The sequence below is a fragment of the Prionailurus bengalensis genome, chromosome A3 (assembly GCF_016509475.1).
Source record: "Prionailurus bengalensis isolate Pbe53 chromosome A3, Fcat_Pben_1.1_paternal_pri, whole genome shotgun sequence".
Classification (NCBI taxonomy): domain Eukaryota; kingdom Metazoa; phylum Chordata; class Mammalia; order Carnivora; family Felidae; genus Prionailurus; species Prionailurus bengalensis.
The window spans coordinates 54,629,146-54,650,443 of NC_057354.1; the positions used below are offsets into that span (position 1 = coordinate 54,629,146).

General features: G+C 44.7%; 1 protein-coding gene across 3 annotated transcripts in view; it reads right to left on the bottom strand.

The window, feature by feature from the left end:
• NCK2 (NCK adaptor protein 2) overlaps window positions 1-21,298 on the bottom strand; it is a 154,430-nt gene that overhangs the window by 58,567 nt on the left and 74,565 nt on the right. For all 3 annotated transcript variants that reach the window (XM_043603042.1, XM_043603041.1, XM_043603040.1), the window contains exon 2: window positions 15,534-15,719. The gene's annotated coding sequence lies outside the window, so the exon portion shown is untranslated. The remainder of the gene's footprint in view (window positions 1-15,533; window positions 15,720-21,298) is intronic.

Genomic DNA, 21,298 nt, shown 5'->3' on the forward strand with positions numbered 1-21,298 from the left:
CCTGTGTCTCCCACCGGTGTTCCCTTCTGAGCAAATGACAAACCCTTCATCCAGTTGTTCATCAAGCCAAAAACCTTGGAGCCATTCCAGCCTCGTCTCCAGCACCACCCACCCGATTTGACAGAGCCTGCGGGCTCACCCCCAAACAATGTCTCGAATCCACTGACATTGACTCGCCCCCTCCACCGCCCTGCTCCAAGCCAGCAGCCCCCTCTTCTCCTGACTGTGTGACTTTCTCCTCACTGGTCTCTCTGGGTTCACCCTCCACCGTCCCCTGCCCCATCCCCAGCCTGTTTCCCTAACACTGGCTTTGCAAGACAAGTATATGTACGAGGGCAGGGATCTGGGTCACTCCTTTGCGCAGATCTTACTACAGCTTCCTGTCACGTTACAACAGAATTCAAAGCCTTCAGGAAGGCCTCAAATAACTTGACCTTGGGCTTGTTTTCTCCATGCTCCTATCCTCCTGTCCCTCACGCTTCGCTGTTCCTCAGAACAACCAGGTGAACTCTTGCCTTGGGGTCTTTGCACTGTAGCCGCCTGCAATGCTGTTCCCCCAATAGCTGCAGACTCTTTGTCCCCTTGCTTTGCTCAAACCTCTGTCCAAATGTCACCTTCCTTGCTCCAAGCCTTCTCTCCTTCGTATCCCATCCCCGATTAAATTCAACTCTCAGCCAACTCCAGTCTGTCCCACCTTTTTTTCTTTTTTTAAAGTTTATTTTTATTTATATGGAGAGAGAGAGACAGAAAGTGAGGGAGGGGCAGAGAGAGAGGGAAACAGAATCCCAAGCCAGTTCCATGCTGTCCGCACACAGCCTGATGCGGGGCTCGAACTCACCAACTGCAAACTGTGAGATCATGACCTGAGCCGAAATCAGGAGTTGGAGGTTTAACCGACTGAGCCACCCAGGCACTCCCAGTCTGCCCCACCTTATCTAAAACAACTGCTGTATTCTCTCCATCCCCTCGCTCTGTTTTCTTGTTTCCAACCCACTTGCCAGAACTTCAGGCGTGTCTTTATTGATTGTCTATTTTCTCCCACAGAATGTAATTCCTTGAGGACAAGGACTTTGTGTCCTTGTAAACAGAGCACTTGAAGAGGGCCTGAGCCTATGCATGTACCCAGCAAGCATCTGAAGGGGTGAATTGATGGATGGCCCACGGATGCTCTTTTATCAGTGGCTGTTGACGGCCTCCAGCAGAAGAATCCACCCATGGGTAGGAGACACTGAAAGGCTGTTGTGTCCTATCCTGAAGGCCTGGTTTGCAGTTGCATTCAAACTTAAGGTGCTTCATCTAAAACGATCTCACTTTTTGAGACGGCCATTGTTCTTCTACATAATAAGAGCTCTTGACTCATGACGGAGGTCACAGAAGATTTCCAATTAAAAATTTAAATTTCATACTATTCAGCTACTTTGAGCAGAAGGATAAAAGTACATGGGATAGACATACATATTCATGAAATGCCGATCAATAATGAGGAGTAAATCTTCCAGCTCTTTCTAGCAACTGATTCGTGCAGCAACAGAGAATGAAAGATTTGAGTCTCGGCAAGCCCACGAAGCGTCGGAGAACGCACAGCCCAAAACCAGATTACACACCTGGCCAAGGCAACTGAAGCACTGTTAATACAATTCCAGCATTGAAAACCTTTGTATGTCTCCTTCTCAACCCCCTATCTCAAAATAGGCAGTTGAACACTGAAAACACTGAAACGACACAAAATGGATGTGGCCCTCTCAGCAGAGCCAGAAGAATGCAAGATGCCCTTTTACGTGAAAGCATTAAAGTTTGTAACTAGTGGTTATCCATTGCTGGCACAATAAAAGAACGTCTGGATTCTCGATTGAGAAGGAATTCTCGACTTTCACAGATTGAAACATGATGAAATACACTTGTAAAGAAACCGCCATAAGCACCACACATAATGACAAAGGACTGGTATTTAGAATACATAAAAAGTCCAAGAAAAAGATCAACAGCTTGACTGAAAGCAAAGGACACGGTCATTGCACAGACGGGCAGCGCACACGGGGAGCACATATACAAAGAGCTCCACTGCATTCATAATTTGTGATCGTAGTAAGTAAGATGCCATTTGACTCCAGATGGATTAAAAATGCACAAGGTTGAGGATACAGGTGTTCGGAAGGCTGTGGAGCAACAGGAACCCTCACATTCTGCTGGAGAAACCGAAATGGAGTAACCGCTTTGGAAGACAGTTTGGTATTTTCCTTTAAGCTGAACGTGGCACACCGTGCAAGGCGGTAATTCCACTCCGAGTCGTGGGTGGTAGAGAAAGTGGCTCATGTGTGTCGGGGCACCTGCCCAGCAGTGCTCACAGCAGCACTGCTTATGACATTAAAGAAGAGAAACAGAGCATCCAAACAAGGGGAGAAGGGAGAAAGGCGTGCACGGTCACACGACTCGGTACCGTACGGCAGTGAAACAGAAGCAAGCCGCCCCAAATCACTTTGATGACTCCCAGACACCATGATGAGTAGGGAAAAGAGGCAAAGGACCCTACACGGTTCCATTTTCAGAAAGCCCTGAAACCAGCCAACAAAACACCGTTGTTTAGGCTTACCTATGTATATAGTGAAATGAGCTTCAAAAAGTAAGGGAATGAGGGTGCCTGGTTGGCACAGTCAGGAGAGTGAGCAACTCAATCTCAGGTTGTGAGTTCAAGCCCCACATTCAGCATAGAAATTACAAAAAAAAAAAAAAAAAAAAAAAAAAAAAAAAAAGAAGCAGCAAGGGAATGGAAAGTTGAGTAAATAAATAAGTGGGAGAGAAAAGACAAACGTCACCGGAGGAATTCCAAATAAATCATGTAGCTCCTCCTTCTCAAGGATCGGGAGCTTAACCTGCTCACTTACGTGGGGGCTGCACTCAGACCTCCTCCCAAGGAAGACAGCCTGAGAAGGCCACAAGGAGGAACTCTAGAGTGGAGAACCCTAACAGGCAGCCTCTGCCAGCTGGTTAAGGCCAAGGGCACATTAATAAGGCAGATGGACAGCACATACCCTGGGTAGTATGTGATGAAAAATGCCACTTTACCCCTATGGTCATCCTCCAAAAAACCCATAACTCCAGCCTAACAATGAGAATAACTACCAGCTAAATCCCAACCGAGGAACACCTGACAAGTGTTGTCCAGGTCACCCAAACCAAGGAAGTCTCAGGGGTGGTCACAGCCTTAGGACACAGGACAACTAAATGTACTGTGCTCTCCTGGATAGGATCCTCCATACCCGGTGATTTTCCATACTCTGAAGTGTACTTTGATATTAATATAGCCATTCCTGCCTTTCATTTGATAATGCTTAATGTTTACACGGTATAGATTTTTCCATCCTTTTATTGTCAACACATACGCATACACATATACATGTACATACATACATACATGCATATAAACTATCTCTAAAGTGTTCCAGGATATGACGGGAGAGAGAGAAGCTCCTGAGAACACAGGACATTTACTTGGCCGTTTTTGTGCTAAAATGGAGGGGTACTGTAGGGATGAGTTAGGAATGGCCCAAACCCAGGGGTCCTATAACTGTGCAAAGAGTTCAGAACCCTATACCAAGTAACCCATTTGAAATTGGGCTCTAATTTGAGAATAAGCAATTTCTGCTTTATTCAGTTCTATTTTTTGCAAGAAAAAAAAAAAAAGCCCAAGTCATCAGGTACTCTATACAGCAGCCTCTTTGAGTTTTCCATTACTGAGACCATCAAAATGACAAGCTTCCCCACAAACATCATCCATCCTGCAAGCAAAACATCTGAGGAGACAGGACTGGGCCTCATGCGGTCAGCCTCTAAGGGACATAGATTTTCATGCCCAATTCTAGAGTCACAAAGGACCTAATGCAATCATCCGGTTCATCAGCCCATCCATTGGGATCTTGTGGTACGAGGAGCTCCAATCCCGGTCACTAGGACACTAAGACCTAAGGGACTTTGATCCTGAAGCTAGAGGGTATGGGTCTGGAACCGAATGCATCCTACGGTCTTCAGTGTGTGACATCACTGAGAGCAAAAAGTGACTTTGGGTACGTTACCTTTTATAAAGTTCTGTTTCACACCTCTCCTGTGTTCTGCAGGTAAACCCAGATATTGTCCCTCATGGGCAAAAATAAGGGCTCTGTAAAAAGTCCCTAGCAGAAAATAAATTATTTCCCTTTCATACAAAATAATAGAGGCTCTGCTGTGTGATTTCTCCACTGACCCCGAGCCACATTCTGCCGGAACCACCATCCCTCATGCTGAAATCTCCAAAATTGAGAACATAAGATATGGAGAGAGAGGATTAGCGCTCCTATTTCTGGGATGTTCTAAAGCACCAATGCACCCTGTGTGGCTTCCTGTTTCTTCATTATATTTTGTTAGATTTCTGTATATAAGACCAGTCTCCCTTGAGGGTTAGCTCACTGTAACCATAAAATTAGAATTGCCAAGAAACACTATAATCAGTCATGGAATGGATTTTTTTTTTTTTTTTTTTTTTTAAGTTTCATGAATCACCTACAGTGTGAATACATGACAATTTTCAACTGGAGGCCTTCAAAGTAGAAGGTCCATTGCAGGACGATTGATGCAAACATCCAGCCTCCCAGGCCCCTTTAGCTCACTCCAGGTTGGTCTAGAGTCAAGCCTGAGCATCCTAGTGACCCTTCAAGAAAAATGCACGTTACCAAGTGGCCCAGAGCACAGAGGAGGTGACCCTGGCACAAAAGCAACGGAGCCCCATCTAGGAAACAGGAACACTGCATTTTGATACGCACCTTGACTCTCTTTTCTTGCCTTTAGCCTATGCTCTTAATCCCAAACTAGCCCTTCATCTCCCCAGTGCGAAAACAAAATCCAGGGTTCACGTTAGAAGTTTCCAAATTGGCTGATGAGAAGGACTTGCGAAGTTTTAAAATCAAGCAAAAAAACTCCAGGCTTCCCCGCATCGAATCCCCGGAGCTAGGGCCTGGGCCTGGGGTCTGTGATTTTCAAAGTGGCTCTGTGAGGTCGAGGCAGGTTTGGGATGAAAACATCTGCACAAATGATCTTCCCCTCCGTCAGCAAACCTGAATCTCTGGGGAGCTTCCCCCATGAGATGCCCCACCCCATCCACCCCTCCAGGTTGGTGGCTCCCTTGTGAAGCCAGCAGGCACTGACCCAGAGTTCCCTGAGGCCCGTGTGCTTCTGGAAGGAAAAGTGGTGAGGCAGAGGCCAAGGCACACCTGTCTCCACTCGTCCCCAAGCACCTATCACGTTACCAGCCCCTGCTCCATGCCTGGCCCACCCAGCCAACAAAAGCCAGCAGCATGGGCAGCTTGTAGCTGGGGGGAATCTGCTAGAGGTGAGAGGCACATGGGAGATGAGTGACTGTTTACTGCCAGTTGGAGCTGGAGGGGGGCCTGTGGTGTCTCACACACCTTGAATACTTCTTCTTGTGCTGATGGTACCAAGGCGTATGCATATGTCCGAACTCATCCAATTGTACATATTAAATATGCGTGATTTTTTTTTTATATGAAGTATATCTCAGTTAACTTGAAAAATAAATTGCCGTGTCAGTATGAGAATTCCTTTGACCTCCCACCAGCGTGTGCCGATCTAAAGGGGTGCGTGGGACGCTGCAAAGCTGTCTTCTGCAGGAAGCATGTCTGGTGGTCCTGGAACACTGTCGGGGGGTGGGGGATGGCCCTAGGGACCTCTTGCTTCCACCTCCTCGTGTCACTGATGTGCTTCAGTGTAGAGAACAAAAATGCAGCCTGAGTTTTAGATTTCTGCCTGTCGACTTTTATTGTAACATTGCAAAAGTTTTCTTTGGGAACAGTACTGGCTCTAGGAAGTTAAATAAAAACTTCATGACTAAATCAGACCATAGAACATCACCGTTTAAGGGGAGCGATTTGTGGCTGTGTTAATGAGCAAGATGGTAACAAAAGCAAGGTTTGAATGGAAACCTGGATGGCCCAGCGCTCACTGAGTGGGAGGTGGCTGTATCCACCTGCCAGGTCCAGGACTGCGGTGGCCCAACCCGCATCTCGCTGTGAAATGACACTTGTCTTCTCGGTCTCTCAGAGAGTTGAACTTGACCAGCAATAACAGTGACAAGCTGACGGGTTGGATTTGAGCTTGACTGCCCTCTGGAAGTAAGGGAGATCCTAATTTTTGAATCCACTGTAGTGGTTCCCTGCCCGGAGCCCTTGGCTCTCTGCCCTTCCTGTGTGGAATACTATGCAGGCCACGGTGTGGGCAGGTGGTAGTCAGCAGTAGCCCTGGGCCACCGCGTGGACTCTAGGCCAGACCCGGGCCCACTGGGGGACTCAGAATGTTTAGCGTACAGGTGGGATGTTTCCATAGAAGGCTGCATTCTGCTTGGGCCCCCCAAAGGCACTCATGGGAAAGGAGCGGGGAGTACAGCAGCTCTGAGACCCCACCTCTTCAGACTTGTTTAGAAGGTTTGGGGACTTACAGCTTATGATCCCACCCAGAGATTTTGTCGTAGATTTGGTAGTGCTGACAGAGACTATGAGAGACTTTCCATGCCAAGAGCAGAAGAGCTGGGTAGTCAGTTAAGCGTCCAACTCTTGATTTCAGCTCAGGTCATAATCTCATGGTTTGTGAGATCAAGCCCCGCATAGGGTTCTGCACTGATAGCATGGGGCCTGCTTGAAATTCTCTCTCTCCCCTTTTTTCTCTGCCCCTCCTCTCTTGTGCATGCATGCTCTCGCTCTCTCAAAATAAATAAACATTAAAGAAAAAACAAGGATGAGAAGAGCTAGGGAGAACCACTGATCCCAGGAGCCTGAAACAAGAAGGTCTTTCCTGTCCATAGCCTGGGTCTGGTGGTGGTCTCTTTTGTGGGAGAAGCTATGTACTGGCCATTTTCAAATGCCTGTCAAATCCCTGTTTCAAATCCCCAAACTCCATATTGAACGCAGTTTTGTAAAACAATGATGATATTTTCTTGGAGGTTAGATTCCAAGCCTCTTTGACTCGTGCCTGGAACAGAGGATTCTGGAGAAAGTGTTGTGCATGCGGGTGTGTGATACAAAGACTGACATCTGTTCACTGGTGTTTTTCACGGCCATGTGTTAAGGTCTAAGCCTTGGTTTCTGGGATGGTGACATGGAGGGACCAGAGAAGTGCCGGGTCTATGATTTTGGAGTCCTAGGACAGTACCGTGTGGACAGTTATGTAACATAACCTGGACCGCCACACCTTCCACAGAGAAGGTGGAAGCAAGAGGTCCCTAGGACCACCCCCCAGTGTTCCAGGACCACCAGACATACTTCCTGTGGAAGACAGCTTTGCAGCATCCCATGCATCCCTTTAGATCGGCACACGCTGGTGGGAGGTCAAAGGAATTCTCATACTGACACAGCAATTTATTTTTCAAGTTAACTGAGATATACTTCATATAAAAAAAAAAAGTCACGCATCTTTAATATATACAACTGGATGAGTTCGGACATATGCATACACCTTGGTACCATCACCACAAACAAGGTAATAAACACATCCACCACCTCCAACAGATCTCCCTGTTCGAGATCTACAGAGGGCCCCCAATTTCCGATGGTTCCACCTAGGAATTTTCGACTTGATGATGCCGTGAAAGCGATATGCATTCAGTAGAGACTGTACTTTGGATTTTGAATTTGGATCTCTTCCCGGGCCAGTGATACGTGGTACATACAATCTTCTCTCATGATGCAGGGCAGGGGCCACGGCCCCAGGCAGCCTCGTGATCACGAAGATCAATAACTGATATACTGACAACCATTCCGGTTTTTTTGTTTGTTTGTTTTCATTCTGTTTTTCACTTTCGGTACAGCATTCAATGTATCATATGGGATATTCAACACTTTATTAGAAAACAGGCTTTGTGTCAGATGATTTTGCCCAGTTGGGGGCTAAAGTAAGTGTTCTAAGCACTAGGCTAGGCTAAACTCTGATGTTCACAGGTGTATCAAATGCTTTTTTGACTTAACACCGTTTTCAACTTATGACAGGCTTGTTGGGATGCAACCCGTCATCGGTCACAGATGCGTGGTAACTTGCTAAAAAAGCCTACATCCCCCTACCCTGCAACACGTGCACATGGCAGGAATGTGCTTTTTGTTTTTTTCGAGAAAGGTCAAGAAAAAACACTTCACCTAACTGGGGAACCACGACTGCAGCAATGCCCTCATTTCAAGCTCTGTGTGACCTGCCTCTTAGTATTGTTCTGTCACATCTACAGGCTCTCAAAAGAAGACAAAGAGTGCTACTAGGTCACCAAGCAAACCAGCACGAAGGTCACCATCCAACACAGGGCCATATTTGGTTAAGTAATTATAACCCACGACCTTCTGGCTCATTTCCTTCTTTTATACAACGGTGGTGGTGTGAAAAGAGAGGGGAACGGCCACATCACCTGGCTTTAAAGAGAATTTAGGAAAATTTATAGGAAAATTCCTTAGTAAACCAGAAGGTACGAGTCAGAGAACAGTGGAGAAAGGACAGGAATGCTATGAATTCAGCCTCTACAATCTGTCAGAGAGAAAAGAAAGGGTGTGGAAAGGGCAAGGACTTGCTTTCCCGTGTTTTTGTTTTTTCCAGCTTTCTAAGAAGCCACCCTGTTAGGGCATGTTAGGTAAGACAGAAAAGAAAAATGCTTGTCTCAACTTTGATCATCACTGCAACCACTATAAAATGATGGTTTCACTGCCTACATTGAAAAATCATTAAACTCTACCTCACTCTAATGTACAAAGGTGCTGGAAGTATAATGGACGGTGGGACGACCCAGAACACAGAAAGTATACCAGGTCCTCTTGAGTCTACCAATGACTTCTCTTTCAAAGGTCTGTTCATAAGAGAGGGATCACGAGTACAAGGTGACTCTGAACCCCATCTGGGAACAGCACAAGTGGAAGTCTCAGGCCTGTGTCCTGACCTCAGCTTGGTCCCGAGCTGCTGAGCTGACGCGAGGACTTCAGCAGGTACAATGCCCTCCACGGGATTCAGCTTCCTGTCTCCCATCCCTCCGATCCTTCCCAAAGCTTTCCTTCATGCTCCCTTCTTTAAGTTTCCAAAAGAGACTTGCTTCCAAAACATACTTAGTTCCTGGAGACTTTTCTATGGAAAAAAATAAGTAAATGGATAAAATTCATGGTCTAGGAAGAATGAAAGGCTTTGGGTCAGGAAAATGTGGGTGTACAGTCTGCTCTTATGAGCTCTGGGCTTTGGCCATGCTGTTTAATCTGAGTGTCAAGTGGTCCCCGGTCCCAAGTTAGTGCTCAGACAACAGGGGATTACTGTGTCATTGCCAGGGTATGCCAGGGACATGGGGAAGAGAAAGAACATGGACTTATAAACCAGGACCTTGGTCAAAATGCTATTGTGCAAGTTCAACTCTATGAACACAGGCAATCCTCTTACCCTCTCCTGAGGGTTAGTGCCTCTGTTTATGAAATAGGGGTAATGAGATCTGTCTTTCAGATTAAGGACAACAACAGAGGTGGCAAAAGCCCTGTGCCAGGTACCAGAAAAGTGTCTGGTAGGTTGTTTTTTTTTTGTTTTTTTTTTTTTACAATTTATGCTCCATTTTAATTTCGATCCTTGGAAGAAGAAAAGAGCTCACTGGAATGTAAGTTTAAAGCATTTTTAAAAATCTGTCTCAGTCCCTCCATTTACTCTTCAAGAAGTTCAAAATAAAAGGATCGATGGGAAGACAAAAAGGACTGACATCTAAAATGTGTTTCTTTGGTACACGGAGAAATATCCACTTTCAGACCATAATTGGTTAGAATGTTGCAGCAAACCTAATATGCAATGATGTGAAATTTGCTAAGATGCACAAAGATATTACAGTCAAGTGAAATCCCTTTTCAGATTCACTGACTGCCCAGAACAGGGAGAGAGAGGCAGGGCCACCCTCTCCAGGGGTGGTGCCATCTGTATGGAATGCTGCCCTGCATTATAAGCATCACACTCCAAACATGGGGTACAAATGAGAGCACAGGTGCAGATGTTTGAGAGCCCCTGTACTTGGGCAAACCTGGACTGAAAAGTGTCCAGTAGGTTAAAGCAGGTTCCCATCAACTCCACCACCAGGTTAACTGTGGTAGAATCAATACTGCAGTATTTTTTAGCAATGTAAACTCAACATAATAAAGCTCACAGCTAATAACATACCTAATAGTGGAAAAACTGATAGCTTTTCCCCAAAGATTGAGGAACGAGAGAAGCATGTCCATTCTTGCCACTTTTCAACATAGTACTAGAATTCCTCGCCAGAGCAATTGGACGAGAAAAAGAAACAAAAAGCACCCAAATCCGAAAGGAAGAAGAAAAACGGTCACTATTTGCAGATGACATGATAAACAAATTCAATGAAGTCGCAATATACAATATCAATATGCTGTACAAATATCGGTTCTGTTCCTCTACATTAACAATGGACTATCAGGAAGAGAAATTAAGAAAGCGATCTCATTTACAATTGCATCACAAAGTATAAAATACCTAGCAATAAATATAACTGAGGAGGTACAATATCTATACATTGAAAACTGTAAGGCACTGACGAAACAAAGCGAAGAAAACACAAACAGAAAGATATTCCATGCTCATGGATTGTAAGAATTAATATTGGTAAAATGTCCATATAACCCAAAGCCATTTTCAGACTCAGTGCAATCCCTATCAAAATTCCAATGGCATTTTTGTCAGAAATAGAACAATCTTAAAATTTTTATGGAACCACAAAAGATCCTGAATAGCCAAAGCAACCTTGGGGGGAAAAAACCAAAAACAAAAAAACCCAAAAAACCCCACAAAGCTGGAGGCATGGATTTCTGATTTCAAGCTATATTACAAAGCTGTGGTAATCAAAAACAGTATGGTGTTGGCATAAAAAGAGACACATAGATCAATGGAACAAAGAGCCCCAAAATAAACCCATACATGGATGATCAATTAATTTCCAACAAAGGAGCTAAGAATATACAGCAGGGAAAGAATAGTCTCTTTAATAAATGGTGTTGGGAAAACTGGACAGCCACATGTAAAAGAATCAAACTAGACCACTATCTTACACCATAGACATAATTCACTCAAAGTAGATTGAAGGCTTGAATATACGACCTGAAACCATTAAACTCCCAGAAGAAAACATAGGCAGTAAGCTCCTTGACAGTGGTCTTGGCAATGTGTTTTTGGAAGCAAAAGTCAACAAAAGCAAAAATAAACAAGTGGGACTACATCAGTCTAAAAAGCTTCTGCATAGCAAAGGAAACCATAAACAGAGTGAAAAGTAACCTACTGAATGGGGAAAAATACAAATCACATTATCTGATGAAGGGCTAATATCCAAAATATATAAAGAACTCATACAACTCGGTAGCAAAAACACAAATAAAAAATAGGTAGAGGATATGAACAGATATTTTTCCAAAGAAGATATCTAAATGCCCAACAGGTACATGAAAAGGCGCTCAACATCACTAATCACCAGGGAAATGTATCAAAACCACAATGAGATATCACCTCATCATACCTGTTAGCATGGCTATTAGCAAAAATACAAGAGACAACAAGTGTTGACAAGTATGTGGAGAAAAGGAAGCACCTTCTCACTGTTGATAGGAAAGTAAGTTGGTGCAGCCACTGTGGAAAACACTACGGAGATTCCTCAAAAGATTACAAACGCAAGTACCATACGATCCAGCAATCCCACTTCTGGATATCTATCCAAAGGAAACGAAAACAGGATATCAAAGAGATGTGTGCACCCCCAAATTCACTGCTATTGTTATTCACAATAGCCAAGATACGGAAACAACCTACGTGTCTATCCAGCAATGAATGGATTAAGACGTGGTGTTTATTCATAACGGAATAACATTTAGCCGTGAAAAAAAAAAAAAAAAGGAAATCCTGCCATTCTTGACAACACGGATGGACTCTGAGGCATTATGCTAAGTGAAATAAGCCAGCAGAGAAAGACAAATCTTGTGTAGTATCACTTATATGTGATATCTGGCGGGGGGGGGGGGGGGGGGGGGGAGGAGGTCAAACTCCTAGAAACAGAGTAGAAAAGTGGTTGCCAGGGACTGAGGTTAGAGGAAACAGCCAGAGGTTGATAAAAGAGACACACTTTCAGCTAGAAGATAAATAAAGCTTAAGGATCTAATACATAACAGAGTGACTACAGTTAATAACACTGCATTATTTAATCGAAATTTGCTAAGAGGGAACCTAAATGTTCTCACATACACACAGGAGAAGAGAAATATGTGAGGTGATGGATGTGTTAATTAACTAGATGGTCAGGATTCTTTCACAGTGTATATGGTGTATCAAATCACCACAAAGTATGCTTTCAGTATCTTACAATTTTGTCAATCAGACCTCCAGAAAACTGGAAAAAAGAATAAAGGAAATGATGTGGACAGGATCCCCGTTAACATCTGCTCTCCGATACTATCAGCAAATTGACGGTCTGAAATCTTCGTCTCCTTTCCTTCACTTCACTCACGAGTCTTCTCACCTAAGCCACAGTCTTTCCTGCCCCATGACACCATGATCCTTCTACCCCTTAAGCTTCTGTCCTGAAAATGGTTCTAAATCGTTTCTCAAAAGATGAGAGATTTTCAGCATAGTGTACCATGCCCTTCATGTCTTCCATCCCCAGTAAACCCCAGCCAGCCTCCAACGACCATGAACCCCAGTCGATTCTCAATCATACATGAGAAGAGTTAAGTACAGGCTACGCATTCTCTAACAGTTCTAATGTAAATGGGAAAGGGTCTGCCGCCAGGCTTCTCCCATGGTCTCCACTTCGCAAAATAGGCAGGGTCAAGGTTAGGGAGTTCCCAAGATTCTGCTCTTCAACCTCAAAGTGGGGGAGGCTCCAGGGAAGACAATATGGGGCAGGGAAGTGCACAACTTGGTAAACAGGGGCTTGGGACTCCAGTTGGGCCCCTCTGAAATGCAGCATGGACATTCCACTGTCTTCATTCATTCCACCCTCAGCCCGGCCCTAGGTGCAGGTCTGCGCTAGGACAGGGCATACTTTGTGTCCCAATAACTGGGCAATTCATTCGAGGCTGACATCCCACTAACCACCTTACCAGGCTAGCACAGCTGTCACTTCTTTCCAAAATGTGCCCTTTTCCTGCTGGCAGTTGAAAGACCACTGACCAAAGAGCATGCTGGGTCCCCACCCATATTGCTTAAATGATCTGGAAACTCTAAGATCCATTACCCAGTGAATTCACCTAGCTTGTCCTTGCCAAGGGGACCCAGTATGCCTCGGTGCACACATGCCCTCATTCTTCAAAACTCACTCCAAACAGAGCATCCTCTGGCTTTTCCAGACTCCTCTCTGAGGGCCAGCCAGTTCGCCCTGCCATGTGCACCAGGGACTCACTGTAAGAACCTCAGCCACAGCTGTCAGGGTCCAGCCTCATCCCATAAGGGCATGAGAAAGGCTTTCTAGAGCTTATTTTATCTATTTTTGTAGCTGCTAAAACACAGTGCTAAAACGGTCAATGTAAGAAAAATGGTTTAGAATCTAGTTGGTGCTCACAATAAATATTTATTATACAAATGGATACATCTAATGATTTTCCCACTGGACATTATTCTAAACCACAAAAGTGATTCTTAATAAGTCAATCAGGGTTTTTTGGTCATGGATGTCATGAGCTTATAGAAATGAACTAGTTAAAATAATATGTGTATAGATATTTCTGTAAGAATCTTTTCATGGTTATGAATGGTTCTCTATCTAACTGTACACAGGAATCAACCATTTGCCTAATAGTAATAGATACCTGCCGGGCACTCGTGCGGAATATACTGCCAGGAGTGAGCACGTTACTTTCTCTGCTTTACCACTCTCCGAACGAGACACTTTCAGAATAACTGAAGTGATAACATGAAGTGTGTTAATGTCATTAAGTGTCACATTCTAATACTGATGAATTCCTGATGAATCCTGACGATCAGATTTGAGGATTTGCACTAATTTCTCGCTTATTACCATGAAATACGTGACTGCATTTATAAAAGACTAAGTCTTAAAAGGTTCCACTTCAATGACTATTATAAAAAATTGATTTGCAAAGGGTAAGAGCTTTTCTGTGTAATGAAATCTCCTAGGATTGGACATGAAACATCCCAATGATGTTTACCTTACATCAGGTCTGAAGGAGAAACCTGGGAGTGCCCCATCAACGCATGAGGCTACGTAAAGCTAGTAAGAGACCAGTCCAGGGGGCACAGGGTCAGGATAACTTTAAGCATAGTGGGAGAGAGGAAGGAGGGCATAGAATTCAGCTACACAATATGACCTTCGAGCTCTCAATTCCAAACCAAGCCCTAGACCTGGAAATCACAATGAACAACACTCTAAATAAATGGGACATGTCATTTCCTCCACGTGAAATCATAAAGGATAATAATAAGCTGAAGACACCCAGACACTTAATCCTACTCTTATGAAATACTACCTATTATTTCTGTGCTGTTCAGGTTACTACACATCAAAAAGGAGCAGAAGTAAAATTAAGAAGCCTCCAAAAAAAAAAAAAAAAGTCGTTAAGGGGGAAAAAAAACCCACTTACAAAAATTTTAACAGCAGTTTTAGATGAAATGAAAGCTAATTCTCATCTATATCAAATTAATAAACTTACAGAAATCATACCAAGAGATTCTACAGCCCAAAGTTATAGATTCAAGAACAGTTTAAAACAATTTGTGAATAACACACGCAAAATAAGGGTCTGAAGGAAAGCTAGTGAATTGGGTGCTCTCACCTCCAAACTGCACCTTCTTCATAAAGCCTGCCTACTGCCCAGCCAGAGACAGAACACCAGATTAACCACACTACCAAACCACTACCCTTACAATTTCAATCATACGTCCCAAACGATTTGTTAGGGCTGGAAAATATTTCTGTTATACAGACTACATGTTTCTGCCCAGGAACGGCTATTACAGGATCCCTGGATCTCAGAGCCCACATGCTGTATTACGGGTACAGTTTTAACACGTGCGAGCAGATTTCTCATACAACCAAGCAGAATTTTCCCCAGAATCCTTTATCCGTTTGCACATTTACACGTAGACTATTCTTCTAGGTGTCACAGTTGGAATGAACCTTTACCAGACCAAAAGCATCCTGAAGGCAGTTCTTATGTATCTCATAGTCCCAGAGCAGCACAAGGAAGGCCTCGACTTGTACAGACTCAAGGCCACCTCGAGCTGGTGCCACAGGGCGTTTTATAAGTGGGGGGACACCCACCATTCTGCTTCCTGGTTACCCAAGTAATGCCATCATGTGCTGATGCAGGAAGAGTCAACTCATTTTTGAACCAGAGCCCTTGAAAACTTACAGTTTATGTAGCTCAATACATGAGGGCCACACTTCTTGTCATTTTACTAATGGAAAACCTACCATGCAAATCGAGCATTTGAGGCGAAAGCACCAACTTCTCCCAGCTGTTTTAAGCAAGAAATCGCAGGCTTACCTTTGGCACTCAGTTATAAGAGATGACTGGCAAAACGCAGAACTCCTCAAAAGGTGAATTTCTCAGCTGGTCACACCTCCTGAAGTTACAAAGCTGCAGGAATTCTCCAGATTCTTGAATCCAACCCAAATCTCAGCAGAGGATTATGATCTGGGGAATCACTTGTATAGAAGGAACATATGAATTCTGAAAGGAAACAGAAAAAAAACACATTTATTGGGACCACGTGCTCGTTTGATTTTAAGTTAACTGCCTGAAAATTATTTGCCTGAAACCAGTAATTTTCTTTTTTAAATAGAATTTATTGTCAAGTTAGCTAACATACAGTGTATACAGTGTGCTCTTGGTTTCGGGAGTAGATTCCCACGAATCATTGCTTACATACAACACCCAGTGCTCATCCCAACAAGTGCCCTCTGCAACGCCCATCACCCATTTTCCCCTCTCCCCCACACCCCCATCAACCCTCAGTTTGTTCTCTGTATTTAAGGGTCTCTTATGGTTTGCCTCCCTCTGAAACTAATTTTTTGCCCCTTCCCTTCCCCCATGGTCTTCTGTTAAGTTCCTCAAATTCCACATATGAGTGAAAACATATGATCACTGTCCTCTGCCTGACTTATTTCATTTAGCATAATACCCTCCAGTTCCATCCACATTGTTGCAAATTGCAGGATTTCATTCTTTCTCATTGCTGAGTAGTATTCTATGGTATATATAAACCACATCTTCTTTATCCATTCATCAGTTGATGGACACGTGGGCTTTTTCCATACCCTGGCTATTGTTGATAGCACTGCTATAAACATTGGGGTACAAGTGCCCCTATGCATCAGCACTCCCATATCCTTTGGATAAATTCCTAGTAGTGCCATCGCTCGGTCGTAAGGTAATTCTATTTTTAATTTTTTGAGGAACCTCCACACTATTTTCCAGAGTGGATGCACCAGTTTGCATTCCCACCAGCAGTGCATGAGGGTCCAATATTTTCAATACACCCCAGAAAAAAAGTTGCTTTGTACCTACTGACCCCTGCCCAAACAAAAACGTCCTCCTCCTCCACCTTCAGATTCCTGTCTGGTACCTCTGAGGCAGCCAGGTACCTCTACGGAGGAAAGAGATGGGGACAGTGGGGACAGCTAGCCATAACCCAGGCACCTAAGTTCCCAAGATTCTTCAGCCCTCTTCCCCAAGACGGCTCCTCCCCACAGCCTTCGAAGCCTGCTGGAAACAAAAGAAAGGTTGCCCAGTGGAAAGGAAGCAAGTCTGAGAGCCTAATGAAGGGAGAAGGGTTGCAGAGAGCAGGGATGTTTAAATTTAGAGACTCACTCCTCTGTCTCGGAGGTCTCTTGCACTGGCCATTTACTGGGAGAGATCCCCTACTGGACCCCACAGCCTTGTGCTACAAAACATCCCTGCAGGAAATCTGAGAATAACGTCCAGAAACCACAAGGAAGTGGGGACAAGAGCAGCCTGACGGAGATGACCTGTGGCCTCTCCCCCTTGCTCTGGGGGAGTCTGCTGCTGCCTTACGTTCTCCGCACTTGGGGGGCTCTTTTCAGTCCTTGCCCAGCATTGCTGAGGGGACCCTGAAGCTCTGTGGACCTCCAAGAGAGTTCACTGACAGTTTTAATTACATTTCAGACCCAGAGGGGATCGGTCCTGACAGTTCACTCAGAGAAGATCTATTTATTCATCCCTAGCATGATTATGACCCAAAACGTTAAATACCCCATGGAAAAAATCAAATTCTATTTTAGTCCAATAGAAAAAGATAATTCAAGTAGGGCTTTCATAAAAACGTTATATGGCACATTCATAAATTTTGATTAAAAAATTAATTCCTCTTTATGCACTCTCTAGCATTATTTTAAAGGCTGCAGACCTTACAAAATATATATGTATATATGTATATATATGATTTAATGCAAGGAAAAGGTGATGCCGCAGCACAAATGAAATACTAGGTTTAGGCAAGATGTGTACCAGGACAATTACACCCTTCTCTCTGCTACATGTTTACAATCAAATGACAGGATCTCCAGAAATAGAAGTTTTAGTATCCGGACTCAGGTCCTGAGCAAGTATTCTTTTTTTTTTTTTTTTTTAACCTTTATTTATTTTTGAGAGACACAGAGTGAGAGCGGGGGAGGAACAGAGAGAGGGAGACCCAGAATCTGAAGAAGCAGGCTCCAGGCTCCGAGCTGTCAGTACAGAGCCCGATGCGGGGCTCGAATCCACAAATGGCTATCTGGGATTCAAGTGTGAAAAAGGAAGGCTGCAGTGTTTTCCCAGAGAAAAGCATTTCACAGACAAACGGTCAATGCACAAAGCATACGCCTGCAATGGAAATAAACAGAGGGATCAAGACCTGTCTCATCCTGGGTTTAAATGTACCCTGCCCACGTCCTATGTTTATTTAATGTGGGGCCATTGGCGTATTCAAAACCTCTGGTAAGGACAAACATTTCCAATCAGATCTTAAGTACAAAGATTTAAACCCATCAGGAAAGCATACACTCTTGTGCAAAAACCACCTCAGACTGCAAACGCTACCCAGCACAAGGTCAGCTGGACTGCAGAAGGTTCTCGCCCAAGAATTCACTCAAGGACAGTCTACAGAGTGTGTTGCACACAGACGGGAATATACAAACGCGTCTAGGTTTTCCTTTGAAAATAGTTTCCCACTAGCACCATGTGCATCTCCCTTTAGAAACAGATGACGAAGAGGTAGAACCAGAAAGCAATGAACCCTGATACCAAACATATCTCCCCTCCACATTTCTTTGGACTCCTAATAATGCAACATTTTATCACCGCGAAATCCACAGGATTTTCTGAATTGTCTGTAACACTGACATTTTCTTTTTCTCAAATATGTCTTTGAAAAACCTGAGCCACAACTTGGGGCTTCTCCCCGGTCTTCTGGGGGCATCTGGCTACAGCACCTGTTTCAACTGGGAGGGCGTGCTCTGGGCTTGCGTGCCTCGGTACCTCGATCTGCAATTCTGGGAGCACTATGGGTCCTGGGGCCAGGGCCTGGCACAGAGATGCCGCCCCCCTGCCCCGCCACCAGTGCCGACCTTAGTCTCATTTAGACTTCCAGTGCCTGCTACAGCACCAGACACCGGAGGTCCCGGGCGGTGTCCTTCATACCTTAGCCCCGCATGGAGGTCCAGTGGTGACGTCCATCACTAATGCGCTTTACTCCAGGGGAGTCATGAAGGATTAGCAAGGGGGTATGTGCCCCGTTCCGCTGATGGCCCAAAGCTGTGTGCGGGGACGCTCAGCTCTACCTATTTTACAGCTGGCCACTGTTCCCGGACCACCCAAATTTCCCGAAGGCTCATACTGAGTGCTCAGGGGATACCACCTCTCCTTCTCCCTGATTCACGGAAAGAGAGTAACAGGCAGAGATGAGAAGAGCTTGTCCTGGTCCCAGTGAGACACTGCACTGGTGCTCCCCCTTCACAGCAACCCGATGAGAGAAATCTTATCATTCAGCTCAGGGACTAAGCCACGAGATGGCCCACAGCCAGAATCGAAACCTACGCTGGCCTGATTTCAAATTTTTTATTAACATTTACTTATTTTTGAGAGAGACAGAGCACGAGCGGCAGAGGGGCAGAGAGAGAGGGAGACACAGAATCCGAAGCAGGCTCCAGGCTCTGAGCTGTCTGCACAGAGCCCAACACGGGGCTTGAACCCTCGAACGTTGAGATCGTGACCTGAGCCAAAGTCAGACGCTCAACTGACTGAGCCAGCCAGGCGCCCCGGCCTGATTTCAGTGCCCTTCCAATGCTCTTTCTCCTCAGAAAAGATCACCACTAACAGGTAGAGCCTGGAGACTCAAGCAGAGACTGACTGCCGCCGCCATCGGTCTGGAGTATCTGCTACACTGGGAGGCCAGCTTCAGCCTCTCCAATCAGGTAGGGACGGCATAATGCTGTGTCAAAGAAGCAAGCCCACGAAGGCACACGGTACCTTATTTTCAAAGGAACCGTTTCTCTTAGATGTTAATGCAGCGAAAAGAATTACCGAAAAACATCATCTGACTGGGTTGAGTAGTGCACACAACCAAAAGAGTCACAGGTTACCTCAGGTGGGCATCACAACCCAATCTTACACATACTAAATGCACCACGAGAAACCTCCAGACCCCTAATTTTAGGCCCTCTGGGCTCCCAAATGTCACAGCCTCATCTCACCCTTTCTTACCCCTCTTTGCCCTCTCCACGTGAGACCCCTCTTCAGAGCACATAGGCCCTACAGTGGCCCAAGCTGACATCCAGCTCAGAAGGAATATGCAGGGTCCCTGCCTGACCAGAAGGACATGGGGCCAGGCTATCTTGGTGACTTCTGGCAGAACTAACTATGTTTCATTCCTACCAAGCTACTTGGTGGAAAACTTTATTTCGGTGGGAAAGTGCTAGTTTCAGACACTGAACAAGCTATACAAAAGTCTCCTTGAGTGGCCTGGCTAAAATTCAACCCTAGTTTCTTCCCCCATGTGGACTCACACCATGCACAGTGGTCCCCAGTCAGGGCCCAGAGAGTAATGGAAGGCCATAAGCAAGGGTCCAAATTTCAAAAGGTCCCATGAAATTAGGATTCTTACTCAAGATAAAGCAGTCCTGAGCAGGACAAATTCCAAGTTTTTTTCTTTTTAATTTTTATGTGTGTGTGTGTGTGTATTTTTGAGAGACACAGAGCGTGAATGGGGGAGGGGCAAAGAGAGAGACGGAGACACAGAATCCAAAGCAGGCTCTAGGCTCTGAGCCATCAGCACAGAGCGTGACACGGGGCTCAAACCCATGAACCACGAGATCACGACCCAAGCCGAAGTTGGATGCTTAACCTACTGAGCCACCCAGGCGCCCTGACAAACTCCAAGATTTTCTGCATTGGGCTGGATTTCTATCTGTTCTAAATGACAATGCTGGTTATCAGTTGATTATATCTGTTGATTAGAAGTTCATTAATGAAAATGGAAAAAAAAAAAAAAAGAAGTACTGATTTCTAACTCTCTGAACAGCCACAAAGTGCCATCACATATGGCTAAGGCGGGTGTTTGGAAAGGAGGGAAAATGGGTCAGATTTTAAGCTCTGAGGTTTCTACGTTCTAAAATAATGGAAATTTCTGCCTTGTAGGACTGAAACTGCGGGCAATGGGGTCAACCACATATAAGGATCACAAAAAGTGGCATGAGGCCACACATCAGAATGGGGTTCCAGGCCTGGTTCAGTGACCCAATGCCCTGTATGACTCTGTGCCTCTGTTTCCTCCTTCAGGACAAGGGTCCTTCAGCTCCAATTCTGCGGCTTTGACGTACAAGTGAATTTAAGAATTATCAAACTTGACGATGCAGTACCAAAAAAATTATTAAGGCTTATCTAAAATACCATGACAAAAAAGTCATAATGCAAATCTTAATATGAATTTAAGTTTTACAGTCCACTGCCTAAAAATTCTAACAGACAGGAATTTGATTAGCAACGCCACTTCCAATGGTTTGTAAAGATTTTTGTTTATATACTTGATGGTACAAAACTCCATTCTCCAAAAGGTCTGATAAGGTGTGTGACTCCTGAGATCTTCCCCCTTGTCCAAATCAGTTTTCGGGATCAGCCTACAAAGCCTGCTATCCACCCCAATGCCATAGCTAGACAATCTAATGACACATACAGGCATACCTTGGAGTTACGGAGGGTTCAGTTCCAGACCACTGCAATAAAATGAATACTGCAAGAAGCAAGTCATGAATTTT